Source organism: Hordeum vulgare, chromosome 4H (assembly GCF_904849725.1).
Source record: "Hordeum vulgare subsp. vulgare chromosome 4H, MorexV3_pseudomolecules_assembly, whole genome shotgun sequence".
In the NCBI taxonomy this organism is placed as follows: Eukaryota; Viridiplantae; Streptophyta; class Magnoliopsida; order Poales; family Poaceae; genus Hordeum; species Hordeum vulgare.
This window is the reverse complement of record NC_058521.1, coordinates 191,587,785-191,598,661: the sequence shown is the minus strand read 5'-3', so window position 1 is coordinate 191,598,661 and position 10,877 is coordinate 191,587,785. Positions and strand designations below refer to the sequence as shown.

Genomic DNA, 10,877 nt, shown 5'->3' with positions numbered 1-10,877 from the left:
TGAAGCTCCTAGGTCGAGCTTCGAGAGGAAAAAGCTTAACTAGTGTGGCTCGGGCATTTCATCGAACACCTCATGTGCATAGGAGGTGAGCTAGAGCACCAAAATGCCCTCCCCTCGCCGGCCAAAAAAAACAGAGTGCTCTGCCGCGGCGATGGGTATATATAGGCAACTTATTTGTACCGGTTCGTGGCATGAACCGGGACTAAAGCCACCCCTTCTGTCCCGGTTCATGCCACGAACCGGAACCAATGGTTGTGGGCCAGCAACGAGGACCGCTGGTCTCGGTTCGTGGCTCGAACCGGGACAAATGGTTCTACACGAACCGGGACCAATGCCCACGAGGCCCCGGCCGGCCCCCCTGGGCTCACGAACCGGGTCTAATACCCCCCATTGGTCCCGGTTCTTGAAGAACCGGGACTAATGGGCTGGCCAGGGCCGAACGATAGCCCTGTTTTCTAATAGTGATGGTATTCTAGCAACAACACCGAGTGCCAGTCCCTTCACACCATGATCTCTCCAGATAGAACCGATGGCATGGAACCACTTTTTTTTAGAAAAGGAGGATGACCCCCGGTCTCTGCATCTAGGAAATGCATGCGACCATTTTATTGATTATTCCTGATGACCTTACAAAGTAATACAACAATATGCCTGAATCCGCTATCTTGGCAACATCTGCCGCTACTCCTATCTATATGATGAAGGGGTGCAAGCTGGGCCAAATACCCACACCTCTTACCTAAGCCAACATCTAAAGCCAGACGTCCCGAACGAGCCACATACCGGGTCCGGGGCACAAAGCGGTCCGACGCACTCACATGTGTCACCGCCACCATCTTCCACCGATTCATCTTCAGAGCAGATTGAGGTGTCAGCCTTGACAGGTGACTCGTATCCTTCTCTACCACTTAATGCTCGTGATCATGATTTGATGGAGCCTTGGACATGCATTTGTTGTTTCATAACTTCACAAGGCACATAGATGAAAGATGCAAGTGTATCTCCTGGAATAAGCTTGAAAACACTTATGCGGTGCCAAGGAATCAACACATTATTCTGATGAAAAAAGCAAATATTGGTACAACATTACATGAGTGAAAAAAGATACCACAAAAGTTTGAATGTACAAATACCACATGCATTACGTGCCACTAAAAAATGACAATGAATAACTTACTGAGAACTCCATGTTGTCGTCATGCACAAAAATCTTTTTGTACAACTAAATCCTAGTAACATGTTGAGAACCAGTATATTTTTAACACCGCATGAGGCAGATTTTCTGGAAAGAAAATAAGTAGACATAAAAATATTTTCTCACCATGTCCTCCAACAATAAAGTGATACCAATGACCTTTTAGATTAGTATCAGTGTGTTTCACTCCAGCCATGTCTTAGTGAAATAAATGACAATAACAAGAAAGAACAAAATATGTTGCAGATGTAGAAAGTAAATGAGTAACTCCTGGACTGATTCCTTCGTTAAAACTTGCAAATAGGTCAACAGTAGAAAACATCAAGAAATAGGTGGATTTTCGTTAAGAATCTTTGACATCAAGAAATGGGTTAAAATCTTTGACATCGCCTTTTGATTGTGGTTAAGAATCTAATTCAGATATCTAGAGCATTTTCATTAAGTTTTGGTCCACTATAATCCCCTTTCACAACAGATGCTAAAACCTGACTATACCTGTGGTATGCATCCAACAATGTGATCAAGTTCTATCTTGTTATCTCTACAGTAAGAAAGAATATCAAATTCGTCGTAGATTGCATTGCGGTATGCATTCAAGCAATGTTTTCCCCTCTGCATCGTAGATTGGGAGACCATCATCATCTAGTGCATTCAAATAAAGATTTATCCATGCAATCTTGATAGCTCTTGGGTTTATATCCATAGCATATATAGACCTTGAAAAGAACAACCAATGCTCAAGTAAGTTCATGCACTGATACATGACATTGATCCCTGAGATCCTAGTTGTGCACATAGACACGCCTAATGTTTCAGTAAATATAATAATTAATGTATAATGCAACAACTGATTATTGCCCTGTTGCAAACATGCTAATCTATTAAGTTTGCTAAATAATAAATATAATTTCTTTAGCTCACTCAAATTTGCCATAGAGAAGCATTTTTCATGTCCATTAGAAATACAGAAAAACATTAATTTAGCTCAGTCTGTGCAGTTTGCTGCCGCAGTCCAATACATGGCCAAGTGGGTGGATTTCCTCAGTAATGTCATGTTCATTCAGTCATTGTGTATTGATCTTACAAGTAACACATACCAGGTCGGTGCACTTTTAATAAGCATGGCATTCATGTATCAATAGTGTGGATGCTTTTCTTGTCCAAGTGTGTTTTAAATATGAGAGGAATCTTAAGATTTGTTTGTGTTGCTCGCTAGCCTCATTCTTTCCGCTACAAATTATGCGTGCATGGATAGAAAGATGTTCCTACTGCTTGCTCTATTAGCATAAGCTGAGCTTGATTTCAAGGACATCGTATACTTTTGTGATGGGTAGCATTTCTCGATTAGATACACCTCTGAACTTACAATTAGAAGTTTCTGAACCACTTTATTCTTGATAGGGAGGTTGTGAACCTTTTTGCCAAAATGATGTGGTTGTTGTGTGCAGAACCAGTATGCAGAGAGAAAGATCTGTCAAGAAAAGAGGGTGCTAAAAATGAAAAATTCTGGATTTTCAAGGCTAGTGTCACGTGCTTATTATGCTCAAATGTTGTATTTAGCTTTACGCAAAGCAGCCATACTGAAGACACGAATGTCCGCATGTGCCTACTGACCATATCGGTAGCCAAAAAGTCGCGGTCGCGGTGCACTGGTAATCCTGCGTTTAGAGTTACGAACGTTGCAGACTGATGCAGACGCGCCATGGACGTGTGCCCTGCCCTTGCATCCCGACATGACAGGGACATTTCTATATATGGTTAGACATCAAATGAATAATGTACATAGAAGCATTTGTGAAGAACTCACCAGCTGGTGGGGGAGGAGAGTAACAATAGGAAAGGAGGCATGGGGATCACTGAGAACATCCGTTGGGAGCTTGTGAGCAAACCGATGATGCGCCCTGCTGCGTGGGGGAGAATATCATGTGACATAGATAGTGGCGGAGCTAGAAAGAAAACAATGGACGGGCCTAGTTAAGGAGAGCACAAAATAATTTAAATTCTAAACCATTTATACTACTCCCAAGTTAAAACAGTATATCAGTAGGCATAGCTACTATGGAGATGCATAATTCTGTTTACGTTAATGACAAAATCAGCAGATACATATATACCACTTTTATTATCAGGCATGGTCAGCATGGAGTTACATATACTACAAATTTCAGATGTGCTTTAACCAGTGAAGTGGAATTTCGGAAGGTAAATGAAGAAAAGAATCGACCTTTTCATGTAGCCTGCTTGTGTCGCCCAGTGTCGACAGTAACAGTGGAAGCAGTGAACGTCTATCGCTGGCTTACATCACCCTTCCTTAATTTTGCTTGCTGCTTGCTTGCCGAGTCGTCCATGGCTGGCTCCCGCTACTAGCTGTCTGTGCGACAGTGCCCTAAGGCATGGCCACACCGCCTATCACCAGATTTACATCTACAGGCTCTGACCAACTGCTGGACCTCCATGCCACCTCCGTCATGTCCTACTGGTTCGAGCAGACGAGCAGGTCATGAGGGGCTGGCCGTGTTTGGTTGTGCTGGCCAGCTTGTGAACTGGGCAGTGAAGGACAAGAGGCAAGCACCACATCCACCCCGCAACAATCCCTGCTCTTCCAGTTACAACATTCATACTCTCTTTCTAATAGACCAAGTCAACACATGTTACGTGTATTCATAGAAAGCACTGAAGCCTAAAAAAATCGAGCAAAGCATGCCTGGCAATGGCCTGCGCCTCCTCTCCCGGCACTGCCTTCCGCTGCCAGCTGGGGCGACACTCTTATGCTGTCATTCGGAACGAAGTCATGGGATTGAGGCAGCCAATAGATCTAGCATCACCGGGCCATCTGGCTTGTTCCTTCTTCGCCCCCCGCAATCAAGGTCGTTGGCGTCGTGTCCGAGCTGCATCCAGCTCTGCCTCTGCCCTGCACGTCCCCATAACCAAATCTCATTAGCTTGAGAGCACCTGTCCGCGGAGATAGGTCATGAGCTTGGTGGGAGCAAGACGGTGTAGGGTCGATGGTGGAGAGGCGGGAGAGGCAGTGGTACCCTCGCTAGCCGGAGAGCACATGGCTGGAGGAAGAGAGGAACATGAACGGCGGAGAGAGAGAACGAGCATGAGCGGCGGAGAGAGAGAGCTCGAGCATGGGCATCGGAGAGAGGCAGGCGGCCGCCGTACTATCTCGCCTCTGGTCTTCTCTGAGTGCCGCCCCTCTAAACCTCTACACCGGAGGACATGACTAAGAGGAGATGCAGGAGGGAAATCCTCGCCTCATCGGCGGCAGTTGCCCGGCCGCATGCCGTCTAAGATGTGGATGTGGTTGCAAGAAGCGGTTGAGATGCAGGAGGGAAATCCTCGCCTCATCGGCGGCAGTTGCCCGGCCGCATGCCGTCTAAGATGTGGATGTGGCTGCAAGAAGCGGCTCTCATCGCCTCATCGGGGCCGTTCTCATCCGAGAGAGAGGGATTGACAGATCGTGACGGAGGGGGAGAAGTGGGATCGTGATGGGAAGGGGGTCGCACGCGTTCGTGGGTTGAGCCGAATTGTTGTTTTTCCGTTGTGAATCTTGTACGTGGGCTGAGTTAGCCTTCAATTTTTGTATGATGAGGACGTGGCCCATCGCATATGAGAGGTGGGATCGAACGAGGTGGCCCATCGCGGGCTGGTTGTCGTACAAGAGGTGGGAGTTGAGCAGGGTTGAACCATCACTACACATTCTCCTTTAATAGTATATATACTAGCAAAAGGACCCATGCGTTGCAACGGGAGAAAGAAATATCATACGTCACACGCTTTTAATTTATAAAAAATGTCTATAATTTAAAATTTTATAGTTACGATACAAATAAAGAAGGTCTTATCCTATAAAAATGCAGTTCAAAATTTCACAGGTCTTCTATTTTAACACGGCTTGCATGTAGATTTAATACGTACAAAGAATCAATCAAGTGACCTTCAGTTTCATCTCTAATCCTGATTTTGTTGACGTGTTCATCCCCAACCCGGATGAGTACCGGTATGAAAGAAAGACGAATAATGACTTATTTATTAAGATTGCACCCTAGATAATATTTTTATTAAACGTTTAACAGATAAAATAATATCATATTTAAATTCTACATATTTTTTAATCAAATTCCATGTATAATATGTTAAATTTAGAGTTACGGTTTAAAAGATATGAGTATTTTAAAAAATATTTAATATATACTACGAGTTTAATGTCATAAACAGTAAGGGTTTTTTTGTAAAATCACCTCGGTGGGTTTTCTGACGGAAGGGATAGCCTCTTTATTATTACTAGTAAAAGTGCCCGTGCGTTGCATCGGGTTAGATTGTCAATTTTCGAATATTTAAAACATGACTGAATATTTTTCTAAATCTTTGTATCCGTATATAAAAATAGACACACCGATATATAAAAACGAAATGGTCGAAAGAGTTGCTCATAAATATAATGAACTGTGCAATGATAATATTTTTCTCTCACTCACAATTCCTTCCATCCTTACATTCCATAATAATTTCTGTAACAATCCTCCCTCTAATAGGGGGCAATTCCTTTTATAGCCCGCAATTTTCTTTCACACGACACGTATGCAACATCATACCTTGATTACCTTGATTACTCGCAGATATATTTAAACCGATCTGATTAAATATACGGGAAGAGGTGGGGATATTTTCTTTTTTGTGCTATATGTGGAGGATCAATATGTAAGTGCTTTTACCTAGTACCCTTTTTTTGTCTATCAATTAAACAAAGGCATGCGAACTTGGACATAATATAATGAGATATATGACGAAACCTGAATCGGCCTAAAATTATAAGTTCAAAAGGTTCATTTTGCATATTAGTACATAACCTACGCAGTGCATACAGCGAAGCATCTCTTCTAGCATTTCGAGCTACTGTTGTTTCATGATGGAGAATGAAACCTTAATGGACTACGATGTCAAACCAACATGTAAATCCAGTCAAATGATAGCATGGACAAAGAAAACTACAAGTATCCGTCTGCCCTGAACTCCTAAAATGAACACATCACCTTCAAAATATCCTCAAACCCCTTTGGGTGCCTACCACACAGCACCTCCAAATATAGAGTGCGATGCCACAATCTGTGTAAATACACTATCCGATACACGAATAAACGCATGTTTAACATGCTTCAGAATCAATATGAACAAAGCATTGACCGATTAACGATCTACAAGCTAAAACATGGCTTCAGCTTTGACTTCAGACTCAGCCTAGCATCAGCCCCCATAAATGAAGTGATAAATCTGAAGTTCTTTTGGTTTTGGAAGTGATAAATCTGAAGTTCTTTCTGTTTTGTTTTGAGAAATGACAAATCTGCAGCCATGGCAGAGAATCAGTATACCATCGCGTAGTATCATGGGAAAGCAGCAGCGAGGTGCATACCTGACGGCTTGAGTGCGGGGATGGCGAGGTCCTCCTCGTTGTAGATGTGGCGGAGGGGAGCAGCGGTGATGGGCAGGGAGGGCATGGCGGAGAGCTTGAAGAGCTCCTCCCTCGAGACCCACATGGTGGAGGACATTGCGGAGTTGGCAGCGCGGAGGGAGGACTTGCGGGCCTCCAGCTCCTTGATCTCGCCCTGCTGCTCTCACGACCGGAACGCCAGCGCCACGAACGAGCCCAGCAGCAACGCGCTTGTCACCTTCTCGGGCAACGACGAGCTCTTCTTCAGCGAGGTTGACGACGACCACGGCGGCACGGCGCAGCGAGTGCGTGGAGGTGGGGAGATTTTAGGGCGTCACCGCCAAGCCAAGTCCGAGCACGCTGGCGTTGACGCCGCCCATCCTCCTCCCCCTGCCTTTCCACCAGCGCAGGATCGTCTGCCGGGCCACGCCGCACCATGTGGGCCGCCGTTCGGTGCGAGCTCGCCGTCGCCACCGTCTCCTACGTGGCGCCCGCGATCGCACCCGAATTCTTGGCTGCCGTCCGCCTATGCCTCCCCACCGGCGTAGGCTCCTCCGTCTGGTGCGAGCTCGCCGCCGCCACCGCATCCTCCGTCGTGGCGCCCGCGACCGCTCCGGGATCCATCGAGGAACGCCGCGACCATGAACTTGGAGTTCAAGCCCCGCCACTGGACCTCCTCCCGCGCCTCCTAGATCACCTCCACGCCATCCCCGAATATGGATCCGTCCCCTGCTGCGCCTCCTCGACCGGATCTGGCGAAGATCATCGTCGCACCCGACGTCGTGTGCATCGCAGCCACACTCAAACCTCCAGCTCAACTTTAAAAAGGGACTACGGGTCGAATACCGTAAACTATAAGGACTTACTTGCAAATTCATGAACGAAACATTTTCTCACTTAAAAAAGACTGTGGGTTGATTAACTGAAAAAAGGAGGGCTTTTTTGCAAAACGTCCATGACGGGTTTTCCGACAGAAGCGATAGCCTCTTTATTATTAGGTAAAGACTAGTAAAAAGCTCGTGTGTTGCTACGGGGATATGTAATCTAGTCATCAACACCAATTGTATAATGTAAGTGTGCTGCTACCGGGCATATCTAATCTAGTAGTTAAATACCAATTGAATAATGTATTCACTTCGGATCCTCATGTGTTTCTTCTTCTTGTTTCACCATCTCACCCTCTCTCTGTGCCGTGCATTTCTAGCTTTTAATTATTATTTTTCAGATTGTGACCTACTGAATTATCCATCCAAACATACAGAGTTTAAATAACAGATGGGCCAGATAATAGAATTCGCTAGTTCAGAGATGAAATTTTTGATAAACTTTTGATGAAGCTCCTTCCCATGTGTTCCGTGTGTATAAATGCAGTTGATAAGAGTTTGCTCTTTGTATTCTCACTGCATGAGAAAAAAAAAGGAAAGACAATTCGATGAATAATGAGAGAAAAGGTGATTCAAACAAACATTGTAAACAATTTTCTATGCCTAATATAAGCCTAACAACTTGAGCACTAAAAGCATACATCCCTCAGTTTTGGGGGATGCAGAGAAATCAGCTAAACACAAGTAGATGTTTAAATAATAGATAGATGTACAAACAAATGAGCTAAACACAAGTAGCATATTAATTACCTAAGATGGCAGGGGAAATTCTCAAGCGTAACTTGAATAGCATCTGGACAAAGAATTCCTCGTTTCAATCCATCCTTAAAAGTTTGAGATACTCCCTCGTTATTCTCTCCAGCTGATACAGAGATCGGCGCTTCATTGCATTTAAGAGATACTGGAAAATCTGCAGCAGGTTAAGGCTAACTCCCAAGGTTGATTTCAGAGAATGGTCAAACCAACTAATCTGGCAGTATCACTGAAATGAAGGAAGAAAACATGATAAGAAAAGGATACGCAGGCATGTTTATGGTGTTGTGAATGCAAGACAACTTCATCCCCATCGGCAAGGAGAGTTGTGGTGCCCTTGATGAAGTTCTTATGATTTAGTTGAACCCAACCCGGTTCTCCTATGACTTCCACCCAGTCCGCCAGCGTCACGTCCCGCCGCTCCCTGCCCACGTCCACGTCCACGGGCCGCAGCCCCGTCACCAGCTCCAGCACCACCACGCCACCTCCCACCCGGTCGCCGTCGAGCACGCGTCGGGCGTTGAGCTTAAAACAAAATTATTCACTCCAGCTGACAGCACCTGCTGCTGGGCATTGTTAATTTTTGTGTTGATGCATAATAACAGGGACACCTAACTGAACCTTCTCACATCAATAAATTTTTGGGTTGATACAAAAAGAAAATAAATCAAATATATTTTTCGAGAAGATAAAGGATAACACAACAGCAACAGCGCGTTGGGCCAACGTTGTGGCTCCCTCGTCCGACGGCGGGGGTGGAGGCATGGGGGCCTTGGGGTTGGGCTGATCCATCGGGGAGGGTGTAGTACATAAAAAAATCATAAAGCTCACACTACAATGCTTGTATCTGTGATAAAAACTCTAATTAAGGCATACACGACCCATCTGTGGATTAGATATGGCTACATCAAACATTGAGAATATACATAATATGCAACAGCAGAATTAGGAACAAACTATAAGCCTCAATCTGCTGCAATTTGCCACTTAAAGATACTATACTTTCCTGCAACTCATTACACAAATAAAAGTCGTTGAGTTGTTGCATTTTTCAGGATTCCATATTTGTAATGTTATATGTATCTTTAAATTTCAAATCTGTAAGGCTATTCATAGGTGAAGTCATGTTCTCGAATGTAGAAAAGAGCCACTGTTTATTAACTTTATTTTGTAAAAAATAATATAGTATTAAACATATTCTCTTTGAGCATTCATGAGAAGCATAGACTACACCCTAATCAATTATTCAAAAACATATTTCTTTGGGCATAAAAATAACAAATTCTAAAACATTCAATGGGCTACTATGCCAGAATGGTTAAAGAACATGCATACCGACAAATTAGAATATATATGGCCCATATGTTGCTTTTCATCCACGCTCCAGGCCGGAAATAATTTCATTTCTATCATTTTCAGTGTTCTTTCAAGAGGAAACCTGCATGCGCCACTGTTTAGAAAGTTAACATATGCATTAGCAATTATATAAACCAAACAGTGATATTAGTATAAAAGGCATGTGACTAATGTAACAGCAACACTTCCTTCTAGCTAACTAAAACAGTAACCATGTGATATAAAAGGAAAATGCTAACTATAAGCATGTATACATTATATCTTCAGGCTTGGCTCAGACAACATCAAACAACTTTAAAAGGGAGCTGCGGCCAGAAAAATTAGGTAAGTGAAAGAACTTATAGAATTTGAAAGAGAAGCTTGCTCTAGCTGGATGTGACCTCCGGCAACCATGCCATCATGTGAGCATATCCTCAAGCTGGTAATAGTTCGCTGCAACAACTACTGCTCATCTCCGACCCATCATGTATGATCAACATCAATTTACTCTGGGTGTAGATGAGCCCAGGCTCAGAATTGGATATTCACAATGTAGAGTTGTAGGCCCAATTTGTTTCTGAACATATAATCATTAATTTAACTTTAAGAGTACTTCTATCTATGAGAAAAACAAAGTGGTGGGAAATCTGAAGGCATGTGAATACTCTAACATCACTTTTGTCTAGCAAACTGAAACAATAAATATAAGATATGAAAAAAATATTAACCATAAGCCCCTAATAAAAGAAGTTAAAAACAACATACATTAAAGGAATGGAAGTTGAAAACTTTAGAGAACATGAAGAAGAAGCTTGGTCCAGCCTTATGCAACCTCCAACAACCATGCCATCGTGTGTGCATCTCGAGAGGCTGGAAATTGTTCGCCATGACACTTGTTTGCTTCTGACCCAGCCTGTAGGATCAGCAAGCAATTTATTTTAGTTTAGATCCGATTTATAGCCACCGGATCGCTGAATCTCGTAGTTGTCGCGGTCGTTGCTACCTTTTCACTCACACAACCCTGCTATCAAAAGTAATTAGCCAATTCCTCCACAATCCAGTGGCACTCCACCTAGCACACCCACAAATCCATTCCACCTAGGTATCAATAGAACCTCTATGTGTACCAGCTGACTTTATAGAAGGAAGCACATTGCTTGTGTGTAAGTTATCTCTATAGAAAGAAGTACTTCAAATTAAATAGATCCCATCAGAAAAAACGGACCCGCTGAAATATGTGTATATGAGAGAACATGACTCTGAAAGAAAATATGATTCA

At 43.6% G+C, this 10,877-nt stretch overlaps 1 long non-coding RNA gene across 5 annotated transcripts; it reads right to left on the bottom strand.

The window, feature by feature from the left end:
• Nucleotides 1-578: 578 nt before the first annotated feature.
• LOC123448366 lies at nucleotides 579-4,730 on the bottom strand. 5 transcript variants are annotated; one of them, XR_006631711.1, is made up of 6 exons: nucleotides 4,231-4,726; nucleotides 3,420-4,106; nucleotides 3,003-3,099; nucleotides 2,810-2,910; nucleotides 1,178-2,666; nucleotides 579-1,056 (listed from the first exon to the last, which is right to left on the bottom strand). It is a non-coding gene; the product is annotated as an uncharacterized LOC123448366 (long non-coding RNA). The 5 variants fall into 5 exon arrangements; XR_006631709.1 differs by having other exon boundaries at nucleotides 3,003-3,096; XR_006631708.1 differs by having other exon boundaries at nucleotides 2,810-2,943; nucleotides 3,003-4,106; nucleotides 4,231-4,730.
• Between the last annotated feature and the right edge of the window lie 6,147 nt (nucleotides 4,731-10,877).